Source organism: Chanodichthys erythropterus, chromosome 10 (assembly GCF_024489055.1).
Source record: "Chanodichthys erythropterus isolate Z2021 chromosome 10, ASM2448905v1, whole genome shotgun sequence".
NCBI classification, from domain to species: Eukaryota; Metazoa; Chordata; class Actinopteri; order Cypriniformes; family Xenocyprididae; genus Chanodichthys; species Chanodichthys erythropterus.
The window spans coordinates 21,660,007-21,677,870 of record NC_090230.1 but is presented as its reverse complement, the minus strand read 5'-3'; the positions used below and the strand labels follow the sequence as shown (position 1 = coordinate 21,677,870).

Sequence of the window (17,864 nt, the reverse complement as noted above, 5' to 3'; positions counted from 1 at the left end):
AATCCAGTAAAAAAAAAAAACGTCCCCTTAAAAACAGAAAAATACTGTGAGAAAAAAAAAATAGATAAACTGTAAAAAAAAAAATAAAAAATAGTTTTTTACGGGATTTTTTATTTATTTAAAAGAACTCATGTTGAAGTAACGCAGGGTTTATAATGTTAATGTATCAATAGTACAACACAATTGTTAGATTCAAATGACATCAATCCATTTCATGATGCCTACAAAACAATCGACAGACAACCATCATTACCTGATGTCATTTTGCTTTAGTTTTCTTTTACTGCAAATGTGTTCAACAAACACACTGTCACAGCAGCCAGAAAAGATAAACATATAATTAAAGCTGCAAGCAGCGATGAAAGGGCCCTCGCACCCGGGCTCACCGCCACCCGTTGGCCTCAGGAAAACAGTGATCAGTGGGCGACATGCATGTAAGCGAGTGAATACAGGAGAATTATGCCAAAGTCATTTCGAAATGCCACACTTCCTGTGGCCAACAGGTGGCGCTTTGACCGTCACTGAATATCGCCATATTGATGTCTTCAGGCAAGGACTATCATCGAACATGTGAAGTTTGAAACAGATCGGACATTGTATGCCTGAGTGTGGCGAGGGGGGCGTGGTTCAGCGAGGTCTGCAACCGGGGAGAATAGCGGGAGACGCGTGGTAAGTGAGTGGGTTGAATGCAAATCACGAACACCTGTTTCTCATTCCAGTGATTGGCGCGGAGACAGGATAAAACGCCGCTCCTGGTCGCCTCTTAGCTCCAGCAGGGCCTGATGTTGTTCACGATGCAGGACCGCGAGGGATGCGATGATGTCTGCAAATGTGGCGGAGGACGAGGACTGCATGGCGACGTGCTCCCGTCTTCCTTCCCGGGTTTCGTCACCAGTGTAGTAAACTCAAGTTCGTAGTGTGGGAAGGAAGGGGTCAGGGACGGCGAACAACTGTTGACTGAGACTTTATTGAATATTAAACGGTTCAACAGAAAGTCCGTGCAACGCACCACAACGAAAATAAACAATCCACAAAGGGCTTCACTCCAGGTTCGGCATACGTTATCCACAAGGGCTTCACTCCACGTTGGGTTTACTCCATCAAAGGTTTCACTTCCCGAACCTCGACTCGACTCAGTCAACAGTTCCCCTCTCTCTCACACGCTCCTGCTTCTCACGGCGTTTTAACCTGTCTCCGCGCCAATCATTGGAATGAGAAACAGGTGTTCGTGATTTGCATTCAACCCACTCACTTACCACGCGTCTCCCGCTATTCTCCCCGGTTGCAGACCTCGCTGAACCACGCCCCCCTCGCCACACTGAGTTACAACAACTTCCTGTTTCTTTCGTGGCGTTAATCGCATACATTAGCACTCAGCCAAGTGTTGCATGATTTAACGTGTTTCTAGCATGTTTGGTACTTCGTGGCATAATGAAATGTGAATCTGGTAGTGAATTACAGTGTAAAGCATGCCATTTCCTGTTGCCAGCAGGTGGCGCTATGGCTAACTGAATATTGTCGTATAGATGTCTTTAGGCCACGACTCTTATCACACATGTGAAGTTTGGAGCAGATCGGACATTGTATGCTTGAGTTACAACAGCTTCCTCTTTCATGGCGAAACATCAGACTTTGTCAGACCGCCACGGACACGCCCTTCAACAAAAACTCAAGATCTTTGATATTTATCATTGCTAAGGTCTTAAGATTAGACTGATAACATTTGATGTTGATCTGGTTAAATCTCTATGAGGAGTTAATCACAGTGTACATGTCATTTCCTGTTGCCCCCAGGTGGTGCTATGACTGTAACTGAATATTGCCATAGAGATGTCTTCAGGTCAGGACTCTAATAAAACATGTGAAGTTTGGGGCAGATCAGACATTGTATGCCCGAGTTACAACAACTTCCTGTTTCATGGCGAAACATCGAAATTTGCCAGACCACCATGAACATGGCCTTTCAGCGAAAACTCTAGATCTTCGCAATTTAATGTCTCAAAGGCCTTTAGATTAGACTGACCAAATATGCTGTTGATCTGATTAAAGCTCTAGGAGGAGTTCGTTAAAGTACAACGTCTGGAAATGGCAAAAACTGCAAAAATTTAGCAAAGAAAATTCAAAATATCTCACTTCTAGTTGGTTTTCAGATTTCACTCCAAGAAACTTTTTTGTAGGTATTGGACTGTTAGATGTGTGTACCAAATTTCATACCTGTACGTGAAACATAGTGTTTGGGGCACTTTGTTGAAATTTTTTAGGTGGCGCTATCGAGCCATTTTGCCACACTTAATTCTGAAACCATCAGACGTAAATTTTCACCACTTGTGACGCATCTACAAAGTTTCATGAGTTTTCGAGTATGTTTCGGCCCTCAAAAAAGGGATTCACCTTACATGGCGAAACATCACACTTTGTCGGTCACCACGGACACGCCCTTCAACGAAAACTCAAGATCTTTGCGATTTAACATCTCAAAGGCCTTAAGATTAGACTGGCCATATATGATGTTGATCTGGTTTAATCTCTATGAGGAGTTAATCACAGTGTAAAACATGTCATTTCCTGTTGCCCCCAGGTGGCGCTATGACTGTTACTGAATATTGTCATATAGATGTCTTCAGGTCAGGACTCTAATAAAACATGTGAAGTTTGGGGCAGATCAGACATTGTATGCCCGAGTTACAACAACTTCCTGTTTCATGGCGAAACATTGAACTTTGCCAGACCACCATGAACATGGCCTTTCAGCGAAAACTCTAGATTTTCACAATTTAACGTCTCAAAGGCCTTTAGATTAGACTGACCAAATATGACATTGATCTGATAAAAGCTCTATGAGGAGTTTGTTAAAGTACAACATGTGGAAATGTCAAAAACTGCCAAAATTTTATTGAAAAAGAAAATTCAAAATATCTCATTTCCTGTTGAGTTTACAAACTTTGTACCTGGGGGCTTTTTTGTAGGTATTGGGCTGTTACATCTGTCTACCGAATTTCATAACTGTACGTGAAACGTAGCACGAAGGGCGCTTAATTGAAATTTTGTAGGTGGCGCTATCGAGCCATTTTTGCCACACCTAATTCTGAAACCCATATCAGATGTAAATTTTCACCACTTCTGATGCGTGTGCAAAGTTTCATGAGTTTTTGAGAACATTTAGGCCCTCAAAAATCATTTTGGAGAAGAAGAATAATTGGCTGAGCAATTCCAATAGGGTCCTCACACCATCGGTGCTCGGGCCCTAATAACAGTTAAGAGCCCAACTAATGGAACAACTATTCACCATTATAGTGACTTCAAATTAAACAGAGTTAAAACCTCTGTTAATTCTCAATAACAACCTTTGTTGATGTCTAACATAAAGTCAATCTGGTTGTAATAAGTGAAGCTGGTGATGCTGTTTCTGTTTGCGGAGTTGTTTAATCATCATCTGTTGAAAAAATGTTTTTTTTTTACAGGATTTTCTTATCTATTTTTTTTTTATAAAATACAGTTTATAACCATAATTTTACATTACAAAGCTAAAGAAAATACAAAAGATTTTATGTAAAATTGTGGTTATAAACTGTATTTTATTAAAAATTAAATAGTTTATAACCATAATTTTACATTAAAAAGCTAAAGAAAATACAGAAGATTTTACATAAAATCTTCTGAATTTTCCTTAGCTTTTTTAATGTTTCATGAAGAACATTTACTTAATACAATAAAAACAATAATATTAATATTGAGCGGGTTGAGATCTGGTGACTGTGGGGGCCATTTTAGTACAGTGAACTCATTGTCATGTTTACGAAACCAATTTGAATTGATTCGATCTTTGTGACATGGCACATTATCCTGCTGGAAGTAGCCATCAGAGGATGGGTACATGGTGGTCATAAAGGGATGGACATGGTCAGAAACAATGCTCAGGTAGGCAGTGGCATTTAAACGATGCCCAATTGGCACTAAGGAGTCTAAAGTGTGCCAAGAAAACATCCCCCACACCATTACACCACCACCACCAGCCTGCACAGTGGTAACAAGGCATGATGGATCCATGTTCTCATTCTGTTAACGCCAAATTCTGACTCTACCATCTGAATGTCTCAACAGAAATCGAGACTCATCAGACCAGGCAACATTTTTCAACAGTCTTCAACTGTCTAATTTTGGTGAGCTTGTGCAAATTGTAGCCTCTTTTTCCTATTTGTAGTGGAGATGAGTGGTACCCGGTGGGGTCTTCTGCTGTTGTAACCCATCCGCCTCAAGCTTGTGCATGTTGTGGCTTCACAAATGCTTTGCTGCATACCTCGGTTGTAACGAGTGGTTATTTCAGTCAAAGTTGCTCTTCTATCAGCTTGAATCAGTCGGCCAATTCTCCTCTGACCTCTAGCATCAACAAGGCATTTTCGCCCACAGGACTGCCGCATACTGGATGTTTTTCCCTTTTCACACCATTCTTTGTAAACCCTAGAAATGGTTGTGCGTGAAAATCCCAGTAACCAGTCTGGCACCAACAACCATGCCATGCTCAAAATTGCTTAAATCACCTTTCTTTCCCATTTTGACATTCAGTTTGGAGTTGTTTTGGAGTTGAATTGTCTTGACCAGGACCACACCCCTAAATGCATTGAAGCAACTGCCATGTGATTGGTTGATTAGATAATTGCATTAATGAGAAATTGAACAGGTGTTCCTAAAAATCCTTTAGGTGAGTGTATATCCTGCATGCCTGGCAGAGGTGGGTAGTAACGAAGTACATTTACTTCGTTACATGTACTTGAGTAGTGTTTTGGAAAATTTGCACTTTTTAGAGTAGATTAAAATGTGGGTACTTTTACTTTAACTTAAGTACATTTGTAATGAAAACTCTGTACTTTTACTTCGCTACGTTTGGCGATGTTCCTCTCGTTACTTTATTTTAATTTAATACTGTAAATGTTAAGAAATCCGTAGTTTAATCCAAGCGCGCTGTCTCTTTTTTCATGAACGATGCCCCATTGACAAATGAATTGCTCTTTTGAGTCGATTCTGTTCAAAGACTTGGTCAAACCATAGACTGTAAGGGTCAAACAAGTTGGTAAAACTGTCTAAATTGATTTGTGAATCAGTTTGAATGACTTGTTCAGTTTCTCACTCGGAGCGTTGGATGAAGTGGCAGTGGACCTACAGTCAATTAAAAGCAAATCTTCAAATGCATCCAGTTGTTTGCCAGCGATGAAGAACTTTATTAGTTGAGCTGCGTATGCTGCGTATACAGTTTTTGGATACTCTACCCACCTCTGATGCCTGGACCACATACACCTCCCTGCTGGCTTCCTCTGACACTGGACCCGCCTGCCCAGAGGCCATACCAGAGCAGCCCATGTTGTGGCTTTTGCCACCTGTGAAAAATCACTTTTGAAAAATCATTGTTTGCAAACCAACTGTAGCATTTGTACCATTTGTACCTGCATATACATATGATCAACCAAGGCATGGCTAATACATTTCTTACAAGAGACTAGTATTTATCATACTTTACCATTTTGTTCTGTAACTAATCTGTTATTAATAAGTGAACAGGAAACCTGTGTGAAGGGGCCTTACCAGATATTTTCTGTAGTGACAAAACAGGAAACTCAGTTTACCATATGTGAGCACATTCAATTCCTACACAGGTCTCTGCATACACTCAGATTCATGCTTCTGCATCAGAAATAACTGTAGAATAAAATAACTATATTTACACTGATTATACTTGATATTCATATTGATTATACCTCTCTGCTGGCTCCCTTCACTCCTGCTTCCCTGAGCCACCCGCTCCACAAAGGCCATCCCAGAGCCATCCAAACTCCTTACTCCAGGCATTGCCTGGCCATCTGCTGAGGATCCTGTGCCACTGGAGTCTTCTTTGTTTATCCCTCCAGTATAACCCTGGCCGCCCTCCTGGAGTTCTGTCTCTCCGGCTCTGCTCTGGACATCTGCCAGTGTTCCTTGCTCTCTAGAAACTTCTAGGGCTCTCCTGCCGGCACTGGCTTGGCTCCCCTCCCTCCTTCCCCTCCCCGTTTCTGTGAATTGACTTCTGCAATCTTGTCTTGTCATGTTGGTGTGTGTCTGTCCTGTGTGGTCATGTTGATGTGTTGGTCTTGTGTTGTCATGTTTAATTTTTTATATTTGAATAAAAAGCCCATTACTCTGCTTCAGTCCTCATCTCATCTCTCCAGCCAAAACTTAACAAATATATTCTAAACTTTTAAATATGATTTTCAAATTTTAATTAAAATTTTATTGTTATTGTTTCTTTTCCAGCTGTGTCAGACACCGTTTTTAATCATGTTTTTGTTTGATTGTTTTGTTTTGTTTTGTTTTGTTTCCATAGATAAAAGTGTCTTCTAAAGCTGTTGATCGCAGCAGGACAGGAACACACTCTTCACCTACAAACAGCAAATAGACATGCTCTCAATGCCCATTCTCTCACACACAAAATGTTTGTCCAACCAACTAGATCAAACCACATTTCAAAAAAGAAATGACCATGGAAGGTTTCAGTTTGACTCAGAAACCAAACTTGAAAAACTGTTCCTGTGAGAGGCTACACAGTTTTTACTTTGGTTTTTCAATTCACTAAAAGAAAACCTTTTAAAATCACTAGATTTACGCCCTTTTTTTTCATAAAATGTAGTTTATACACATTTACAGAATATTTGTCTAGCCATTTAAGTATTTAAGCCATTAGATTATTGTTTTTTTTTTTTTTTTTTATAAATGTTAAATTATATCCTCACTTGTAAGTCGCTTTGGATAAAAGCGTCTGCCAAATGAATAAATGTAAATGTAAATAAATGTAAATAAAAATTAAAGAATATGTTTATTCATTAAGAACAGTTAAAATCTTAATAACAGCCAGATGAACTATAATATTTTATCATATAATACAGCGAGTGAATCTAGGAGGGTCTTGTGGGAGGATCCACATACAGACTGAGTGTTTTACTGATAGTTTTATTAGATCAGACACTGAACTACTGAAGAAAATGTTTCACATGTTTGTTTTGTTCTGTTTTTGCTGGCGGAGTCTGACAGGTAAGAGATAAAAAATTATTTGGTTTATTTTATTTCTGGAGTAATAAAGTTGCTGCTACAGTTCAAGTTACATTATCTGGCATTGTGTGTACACAATATTGTGAGATTTACTTTCTTTGATTCAGATGTCTGTTTGTGTTTGTAATTTTAAATGTTCAGGTCTAGCATGTAAATATTACATAAATAAAATTGATAAAATATTAAATGTCATGGAAAACAATGGACATCAATAAATCTTAATTTCAAGGATTACAAATGAAAAACTTCCCCAGCAATTTCTGATATATATATATATATATATATATATATATATATATATATATATATATATATATATATATATATATATATATATGTATACGTATATATATATATATATATATATATATATATATATATATATATATATATGAGCAATATCACACTCGTAGCCATGTGATATGGCTGTATATAAGCACGGCTGTGATTCGTCTGTAATCACAGCATGCTGATATTCAGCCACATGGCACGGCTACGAGTGTGATATTGCGTTTATACAACAGTTCGACGGCACAAGTGTGTAAATAAATAAGAACAACAACAACAACAACGGAGTGTCTTTAAAACCCTCTTATGTGAAGCACTACTTTCTTCTGCCACGGATTTAAATCTCAAGTTGACAGTTGGACCAAGCCTCCGTTACTAATTCTAAAACGTCACTTCAGAACCAGTAGCGAAGGAACGTTGAGTCGCTTCATTGAAGCGAATTGAATTTTGTACATTAAAAGAGAGAGAGAGCGAGAGATCACCTGAGGTAGTACGCTATTACCTGTCTGATATATTGCATACACACTAAAAACTCCTGGGTCAAAAATAACCCATTATGGGTTATTTTTGACCCAAATCCTGGGTTAAAAAGGGACCAACTAATTTCTGGGTTATTTCAAAATTTAATTGCATTAAATTAAATTAAACTCTACATAAACTACACACTTGGACCTATTTTTCTTAGGTCACAATGTAATTACATTAGACATTAGAAAAAATAGAAAAATAAACAACTCATTCTCTCTCAAACATTTGACAACATTCAATAACTGGATTGAACTTGAGGGACAAGAGTTTTGATAATGTCCTCATCTAAGAGAAGAAATGCCTCCTCATCTCTGTCTTCACCTGAAAGACAGAAAACAAGACAATAAGTCGAGACAATTGTGAACCACTCACCAGACACTCTTTGATTATCAAGCTAACAAATAATCACTTTTAAGGGAATGCTGTTTTTTTTTTGTGTTAAAAAACAACAACAACACAAAAAAACATCGCCCAATTTGCTAGTTAACTAATGTGGTTCTTTTGCAGCATTACCCATTTTGTGTGAATGACAGTCTATACTGTCCATCTTTTCTTTCATTAACAAGTGTAATAATGACATTAATGCAAAGGTGAATATCTGGCCCATTATTATGCATAACAGCTTAAAGACAAGGCACAAGTATCTTTTAACTATAAGGGTTATTATAGAGATGCATTCCCCACTGTCGAAGAAGTTGTGACTGTCACAAAATCTTGCACTGACACATTTAAGTCATATTAAAGAAAAATATTTAGGTATAGAGAGATGATATGAGGGCAGTTAAAGGGATAGTTCACCCAAAAATGAAAATTTGATGTTTATCTGCTTACCCCCAGCGCATCCAAGATGTGACTTTGTTTCTTCAGTCGAACACAAATTATGATTTTTAACTCCAACCGTTGCCATCTGTCAGTCTTATAATGCGAGTGAATGGTAACACAATTTATAAGAGTCAAAAAATATGCTTAGACAAATCCAAATTAAACCCTGCGGATCGTGACGACACATTGATGTCCTAAGACACAAAACGATCGGTTTGTGCAAGAAACCGAAAATCATTTTTTACCTCTAAAACACCACTATGTCCAACTGACTGCATTATAAGACTGACAGACGGCAACGGTTGGAGTTAAAAATCATCATTTGTGTTCGACTGAAGAAACAAAGTCACCTACATCTTGGATGCGCTGGGGGTAAGCAGATAAACATCAAATTTTCATTTTTGGGTGAACTATCCCTTAAAAGAGTAAAACGCTCACCTCTAAAATTCTCTATCAGCTCAGACATACGCCACTCAGTTAGCTTATCAGCGACAAAGCTGTCCATTTAAAATGACCTGGAGAAAACAATACAGGATAGCAACAATTTGAAGACTTGACACACTTCTTTAACTCTCACAACTTAAGCCCGTAGAGCACTGTATAATATGATAAGCACAGCGCAGCTGGTTAACATAACTATTGTGTAGCCTCGTCGCTCTAGCCACGGCTAAAGGGGGTCGCACACCGGAAGAGAAGCGTATTTATAATTCAAACACATTATTCTCTATGAGTGTACACACACCGGCGGCGCCATTCGGCGTCTGTCCGCGGTGCCCAGCAACGGTTCAGGACCTTGTTCAAAATCCTGCAGCGCCACAGCGCGCTATGTACATAGATTTATATTAAATTTACACTTAGCTATTTGTCTCAAATCGTCGTTAATGTATATACTGACTTCACCATGTGCTGCAATATAAAGTTAGTTTTACATTAATTTACAGAAATCAGCTGCATGAATAAAAATTGCTGATGTTATTGGATTTTCAGGTGATATTCTCAATTCATTCAGTTAACGGACGCTCTGAGGTAAAGTGTTCAGACTGCAGAATCAGCAACGGTTGTATTTAATTATACAGTACAATCATGACATAGTACTGACATCATCTTAATTCCACAATGTCCTAAAACATAACAATATTGCTGGCCATAAACTGAGAAAGTAACGTTACACGATACCTCGAGTTGTCCTAGACGCGGCGCGGCGCTTCTCGTCCGGTGTTCAACCCCCTTAACGCGGCATGAAGTCGCCACTATAGCTGCACTGTACCTATCGTATTATTACCAGTATTATAACAATGAGCAGGGCAGGACTTAGGGTGGTGGGGGCCCCTGGGCTTGAGTCACTTTCGGGCCCTACCTTCTATACATTACTTTAAATAGAACAAAATGATACATACACAAGCTATGTATTAGAGCTACACAATTCTGGATAAACTGAGAATAAAAATAGAGATCACGATTCTGAACAAACAACTTCAGCAATAAACATAAATTATGTTATTTTGTTAAGTCTATAAAAATGTTAATTGTTAATCTGAATCATTTATTTTAAAAAAACTTTGGTTTGAATGAATGATTAAATTCCTCAATCAAATACACTTGTTTCATAGATGAATCAGCATTTTGAACGAATCTCCTGAATGAACGATTCAATGACAAATGTTTTTTTAAGTAATTTGTCGCCATCTGGTGGCGTAACAATATAATCGATCCAATCGTTATTTGAAGTGCAAAGCTACTTTCAAAAGGTGACTAGTACAGTATACAGAGTTACATGTTTAAAAAAAAGACCGTTATAATTTATTTATATGATCAATTATTAAAAAAGGTTTTCTAATAAATAAATAATGATTAAAAAAGTTCAAAGTGATCATGGTGTTTATTGCAATGCACAAATATCTTGGTCAGAATGAGAATAAAACACTTATTTACCTGGAAAACATACTGAAAAACAAACAAATACCTTGTAAGGTTGCAATCATTACAAATCATTTGTATTACATATAAATAGCTAAATCTATGAGTGTATAAATCTGTTCTTGGTAAGTACTGACATATTGTATAGATTATATACATCTCCAGTATACATATAGGCAGTGTTAGGCTGACTTTGACCTACAGTATGTCTACTACATCACATAAATTACAATCTTAGAGAATAATATATAACAAAATTAAATAAGCATTTTCGCATTACCATGGCATTTTAAAGATCATTAGATGTAATTTAGTACTCTAGCAAAAATACATAAATAGAACTTCATAGAACATGCCTAACTTTGTTCAAATTTAGTGGTAGGCTAATATAAGATAGCAATTTTAATAGTGCCTTCTGTCAGCATAGTGGAATACTAGCGCGACTCGAATGAAGTGCACTCAACATTTGTACATATGCCACAAATGTGGTTAAAGGATGGCTGTAGTCGGCCAATTTCATGTAAATTCAAGGTGAGTTATTTAGCAGCCGCAGATCTCAAAAAAAAAAAAAACTTACCGATCGGTGCGATTTGCTGCTTAAAGTCGGAGGAGTTGAATACGTACTGAAGCCATACATGCACTTTGCTGTCTTTATTGCAGATGAAGCTGTTTATATATATTTGTGAAATAAACGCATGTTTCCAACATTTACGTGCAGTAAAAAACTATTCATTCAAACCTTAATGCACTACTTATTTCAGCGCCTACAGGCCTTTGTACAATGAAGATCAACATAAGCTTATTCTTTTTAAATATCAAAGTCTATTTTTATACCTTTATTTCGATAAATATGGCATACATAATAATACAAATTGTGTTTAATATAATACTATTTCTACATGAAAACTGTTAATGTTGTAAAAACTGACTCATGTACATGGCATTTTTACCATAGTAAAAAAACATTGTCATTCGTCTCTTTATTGCAGAACAAGATCGTCGCATACAAAAATATACAGAGGATTTACAACAGTACTCATTGTTATAGCAGCAAATGAACAAAATCAAATTATTTCTCCAGGGAATAACATTAAATGAACACATAGGCTACTTCCGTTTTGTATTTTCAATACACTTCTTACAAATTATACAATCTTAATATATTGCAGCAGTTCAGTTTAAACTGGTATGATGTAAAATTATCTCAAATCTTCACACTATTAATTCTTCGGACTATTATGGACGTACACTTCCAGATGTCCATTATTTGTAAATAAATCTCACAAGAACATTATCATATAGCCTACCAATTTCTAAAAATAAAGATTTTTTTAAAGACAATATTCCTTTTATTCCAAATAGGCTAACAGATTTGTGTGGACACACAATCGTTGTGATAAAACTCAATTCAATGACAACATTGCAAAAGTTTCTGCTCGTGGAAACCCTAACCAAGGCAGTTTCAGAAAGTAAATAATAAATATCATTACCAGAAGAAGCCGACTGTGTAAATCCTTGACATAAACCGTTCGCATTTAAAGTTATTAAAGCATTTTCCCGAGAAGTCGCCGGCGCGAAGGTAACAACTGATACACTGCTTTGCGGATAGGCGGAAGTTAATTGACGTCATTGTGAAAAGGGTCTATTAAATTAAAATTTTCATTGCAGGGGCAGGACCAGGTAACAATGCTAGTCCAATCAACAAACTTTAAATGAAAAATTAAAAGACTGACATATTATTGAAAAAATCTAACGTAAATGGGCGGGGCCCCCTATTGGGCGGGGCCCATGGGCTTGAGCCCAGTCAAGCCCAATGGTAAGTCCGGCCTTGACAATGAGATAAGTACAGCAGAGTTTATGAAAAATAGAATTTAAAGACCGTGTTAAGTAAATTCAGTCATTTTCTTCTAAACACATTAAATAGGTCATACGTTTCTCAACGATGTGTAAAAAGCATTTCAACCATTTTGACACCTAATTTCATGAACTTATCGTTATTTTTAATCATTCAAATTTGACTGGGTGGTTAATAACACTTTCTTATTTAATCTGACAAACTCAAAACACATATTTATTTTGACTTTACACGGACTTTAAACTAGTTAGATGTTGTCGCGATATCCGCAGGCGGCTACATGCTCACCACAGAATTACCACGGTAAGCCATGGTCATTTTTTCAACAAATGGTGCTAAACTAGCAACGGGGACATGGACACAGAAAAGTTTACGTTACATTGACACTGAAAATACTTGCTTACCTTGAATACGCGACGAAGTTGCACCGAAGAAGCCCAGGCCAAAACGGATCGAGTGCGTTCAAGTTCAAGTGACGGTTGTTTCTAGTGATGGGTCGTTCGCGAACGAGCCGACTCTAAGAGCCGGCTCTTTTATGTGAACGTCGGGAGCCGGCTCACATATCTGAAGAGCCGACTCTATTTTTCAAAATATAGCCTATAGAAATTAAATCATTATGTAATGAATGACTTTAATTTTATTTAAAACAATAGACTAATAATTCAAAGAACAACACAAAAATTATAATTAGGCTATGTAAGCCTAGGCACACACACTCTTTCGTTTCGACTGTCTGATCAGCCTCACGGTCTGTAGTCGAAACTCGGAGGAGAGGAAAAACAGCATTTCTGAATGCAAATCTCTCATAAAATAAAAAATATGGCCAGCAGTGTGTGTGTGTGTGTTCATTATGAATAATATATCCTAACTAGTGAGAGCTCATATGGCAATAAAAAAAGAGAAAAAGAGGGACCAGTTTAATCCTTTCAGTTATTTATTTTTCTTTAATATTTAATATGGGTTCTATTATGTTGTTCAGATTTTATTTGTTTTGAATGTTGGTTCTATACATTAAAAAGTTGTAATTTAAATACAAATGTTTAATAGTATTCTTTTTTTATAACAAATCAATGCATTTTTAAAGAAATTGTGAGACATTGTGAGTATGAGTTCATTTAATAATTTAATTAGAACTGTTTTCACACCTATCATAATCAAAGTCATAGTTAAAACATGTATTATTTAAAGAGCCGTTTGTGAGCCAAAAGAGCCGTCTCTTTTCCGGGAGCTGAGTCAAACGAGCCGGCTCACGAAAAAGAGCCGGAATGCCCATCACTAGTTGTTTCAAACGACTGTTGTGAGAAAATTTCAGAACAACAGCGGGGGGCGGGGGAGGGGCGTTAACCCAGAACATGGGTTACTCTTTGAAAAATAACCCAGAAACCTAAACAACCCAGGAATTGGGTCAAAATATTAGCCCTATAACCCAGAAAATGGTTACTCTCTGAAAAAATAACCCATAATTTTAACCCAACACAAATAACCCAGAAAATGGGTTACAGAAATAACCCAGGAGTTTTTAGAGTGTAACATTCATTCTTTAAGTCGATGTCCATAATATTATATCCATTATAAAAGTCCCTTTAAATGTCAGCTGAGGAAAGCGATTTTGTATTTGTCCTTTTTACCTGGGAATTTTCCATAACATCCATAACAACACAGCGATAAAACAACTTCCTTTGCAAAAGATCCTTTCAATTTAAAAGTCTCTTGTCACTTACTGACTCATTCACCTGTAAAGTGTTGCAGCCATCTAATGGCCTATTAATGTAACTTTCATTCAATCCATATTACGCACTAATGGACATATTTATATAAAATAATATCGAACAACAAAAAATAAACACAATTGTTCAGTCAAACATAAAGCACTACTGTGCCCGCGACGGTTGTCAAGTGTGCCGTGGATAATTACCAAATGCCAAAAAAAATAAAAATAAATAAATAATAATATTATATTAACAATAAATAAATGCTACACCTTGTATCTCTATATTTCCTCATTCAAAAACAATGATATAGGTCACCCTTTACGCTTGTGTGTGGGTTTTTACAAATATTTAATGAATGAAAAGGATTTTAAAGAGCTTGTGACAAAACCTTGTAACTCCATTGGATCCTCAAACTGTCAGTAAAACCTCATAAATCCTCCTCACCTCGTGAATGAAGTGTGTACGCAGTTTGGTCATCTCGTCTATGCAATGCAAAGGTAAATAAAGTAGTTTAAAAAAAATTTTCTTTACTCAAAAAACACTATGGCTGCATTCCAGTTTGTTTTTTTAAATGCCCTTCCCTCGCTACCTTCCCTCAGTGTGAGTTTTAAATGTTTAAAAAAATAATTAATATATCATAGAGTTGTTCAGGGGCGCCGCTAGCAATTTTGGGCCCTATGAAAGAATTTGAGGTTGGGGCCCCTCCCGCACGAAACATACAAGTCAGCCTAGCTATCCAAAATCTTTGTCTGCAAATAAATAATAATGACCTATTAATTTTGCTATTGCTTTTGACCTCTAGGTATCAGTGTTTAGTCAGAGACCTGCCATGGCTGTAGCTAGCACTAGTAGATGATTTATCATGCAAATGTAGATGTAATAGAAAAATACAGTATAGTAATCAAATATTCATATTCATACATTCTCAAACAAAACCAACTGTTTAGTCAAAAATTCAAGAAGGTACATATTCTAAAGCGCTTGTAACTTGTAAACTTGTACTCAGCCTTAAAATAACATAATTCTTGTTATTGTCAACTAGCATTTGTTACAATAAGGATACAATTACAGGTAAGACCAATTTTTTCTTTCTTTCTTTTCATAGCATTTGTAATGAAAAATAGCAACACATTTTAGAAACTACAGCATGCCACAGCTGTAATATAAATCTTTAGTAAAAAAATATTCTAACAGATTATCTATTATAAATTTAACAACTAATCAAAATTTGCCACAATAAATACAATAGAATGTGATCAATTCTAGTAAATGTGGTCTTCGTGAGTTTAAAAAGGTTGCAGGATGATGTTTTCCCCTCTTTTCATCAGTCATTTTAGTGCCTGTTTTAGATAATGTTCGACTTTCTCCATAGCGTTTTACTGTTCTCAATAGAATCCAAATGGGTTGCACATTTTATCATCAGCGTCGCATGAACGGCTCGTGCAAATCTTAACACTATTGGAGCGCGCTGGTGAACGCGCCTATACAGTGATTTGCACGCCACTCATGCAAAATTAAACAACTGTGCTTAAGTCACAGTCATATAGCGCAGAGAATTGATCCGTTCAGTTTGTAAAGTGTATAAAAGCTCTGAATGCGTGATGTACAATTAATTAATAGTCGGATGATTCGGTCTGGGCTTTCAGAGTACCGGAAACATGTGACAAGTTCTGTTGCGTGAGAAGTGCCGGTACTGGCGCAGCGCTTATTGCGTACCAGCCCACTTTGAGCACTGAATGTTATTAATAAAACCGATCTCTGGGGGCGCCCCCCAAAATTGCGTGGGCCCTTAGAATCGTCCTAACTTTTCCCCCATTAGCGGGAGTTGTTTGTGGTGGGTAAATTAAATGCAATGCAGTGACGTCATAATCGTGTTGCATTGTGGGTTATGGAGCTGTCTGAAGTGTACATAAGAAGTACCGTGTGTCTCAATCAGCTCCCTAGTTCAGTAGTCAGGGCACTGATCAGGGTATCAGCCACATTCACTTTCATTATATACTGATTCACGAACTAGGGAGCTAGGGAGCTGATTGAGACGCAGGGGTAGTGATGTCCGGTTCGCGAGCGAATCGTTCTTTTTAACCGGTTCTTTTCAGTGAACCGGTTGAACCAGTTCACCAAATCGGTCTGAATCGTTCCAAACAGTTCACATCTCCAGTTAGCAAACACTAATCCACAAATTACTACAGTTACTCACTTTTTGACGTGCCTGAAACTACCTCTCGAAATAAACCAACATCCCGGAATTATTCAGTTACTCCAACAGTACACTGACTTCAAGTCAAGTCAAGTCACCTTTATTTGTATAGCGCTTTTAAAATGCAGATTGTGTCAAAGCAGCTTTACATTGATAATTGGTATATCATTTTTCCTCTTAGAGAATAGTGTCAATACAGGCAGATCAAAAGCACTGTTGAATAAATGTCAAAAATACTGTTGAATATCAAATGTCAAGTCAAATTAAATTAGGGCTGCACGATTAATCGTATTTTATCACGATAACGATATCTGCTTCTCTCAATTGATTTTAAATATTCGCCACGATATTGGCCCGCTCTATGAAAATGAACATAATTTGGAAATATTGGAAGTAATATTTAGGAGTTTCGCTGTTTTATCTTTTGAAGTTCCTAAAGGTTTTACCAGTTTTCATAATGTTGATCAGCTAGAAATGATTGTTCTTTGCTTTACGAATTTGCCGGGCAATTTGAATCTGGTTTGTCTTATTTGCAAACGAATTTTGTTGCTTTAAAATCTAATGTGAATACATATTACAAAGCGCTCACCAAAACCATGTTTTGTATTGATTTACCATCTAACAAAGTTATCATAGTTGGTTAAATTAAGTCTTTGTGCCACCTACAGGCCTTTTGGGTGAAGTGTATTATTTCAAATAAAGTGTATAATTTCAAATAAATCGTAATGTAAGAGGATCATGGTTTCTGCTCTGAAGAAGACCAATTTATTCCCTTTATAACTGTAAAACATTGTTTGCACATCACTGCCTGTATGGATGCTTTAGATGCAAAACTAAATTGTAAGAAACGCTTCAGATTATAATGTTTTAGTTGACTGATGTTATGATTACTAACTTTATATATTTGAATGTGTTAAGTTTTTCATCCCGGCCCGCGATAGACAACGTCATCGCAGATGGCGTCATTACGTCGGAGCGTAAAAGAACCGGTGAACCGTTTTTTTTTAACCGGTTTATTGAATCGAACTGTCCGAAAGAACCGGTTGGTGGAAAAGAACCGAACTTCCCATCACTAATATGAAGTAGACTTGTTCCCTCAGTTAAAATCGACGGAGCGTGGGTCTGTCTATATAAACTTCCCTCGTCCACTTCACGAAGTGGAACGCCCTTGAAAATGGCGGCAGGGATTCCCCCGAGGGGAAGTGTTTAGGGAAGTTTGCGAGTGCGTGTCTAAAACTGGAGTGGAACGCAGCCTATGTCTATAAAGGGTATGTATTTAAAGGGAGCAAGAAGAGGAAGTGGAGAAGAGTCTTCGTCTGATATGTCCCGTCTAGTTGTAGCCAATATGCTATGCTATATAAATGATAAGGTAATTATTATCAAATTAAACATAGCACAATTTGACTTGCTGTGGAACAAATAATAGATAAATAAAACTAAAGATTGCCCGTTTTATGTAGTCAAATTGAAT

General features: G+C 37.1%; 1 long non-coding RNA gene across 1 annotated transcript; it reads right to left on the bottom strand.

The window, feature by feature from the left end:
- Nucleotides 1-7,999: 7,999 nt before the first annotated feature.
- On the bottom strand, nucleotides 8,000-12,969 carry LOC137027926 (uncharacterized). Its single transcript, XR_010896102.1, has 3 exons — nucleotides 12,889-12,969; nucleotides 9,151-9,227; nucleotides 8,000-8,211 (listed from the first exon to the last, which is right to left on the bottom strand). It is a non-coding gene; the product is annotated as an uncharacterized lncRNA (long non-coding RNA).
- Between the last annotated feature and the right edge of the window lie 4,895 nt (nucleotides 12,970-17,864).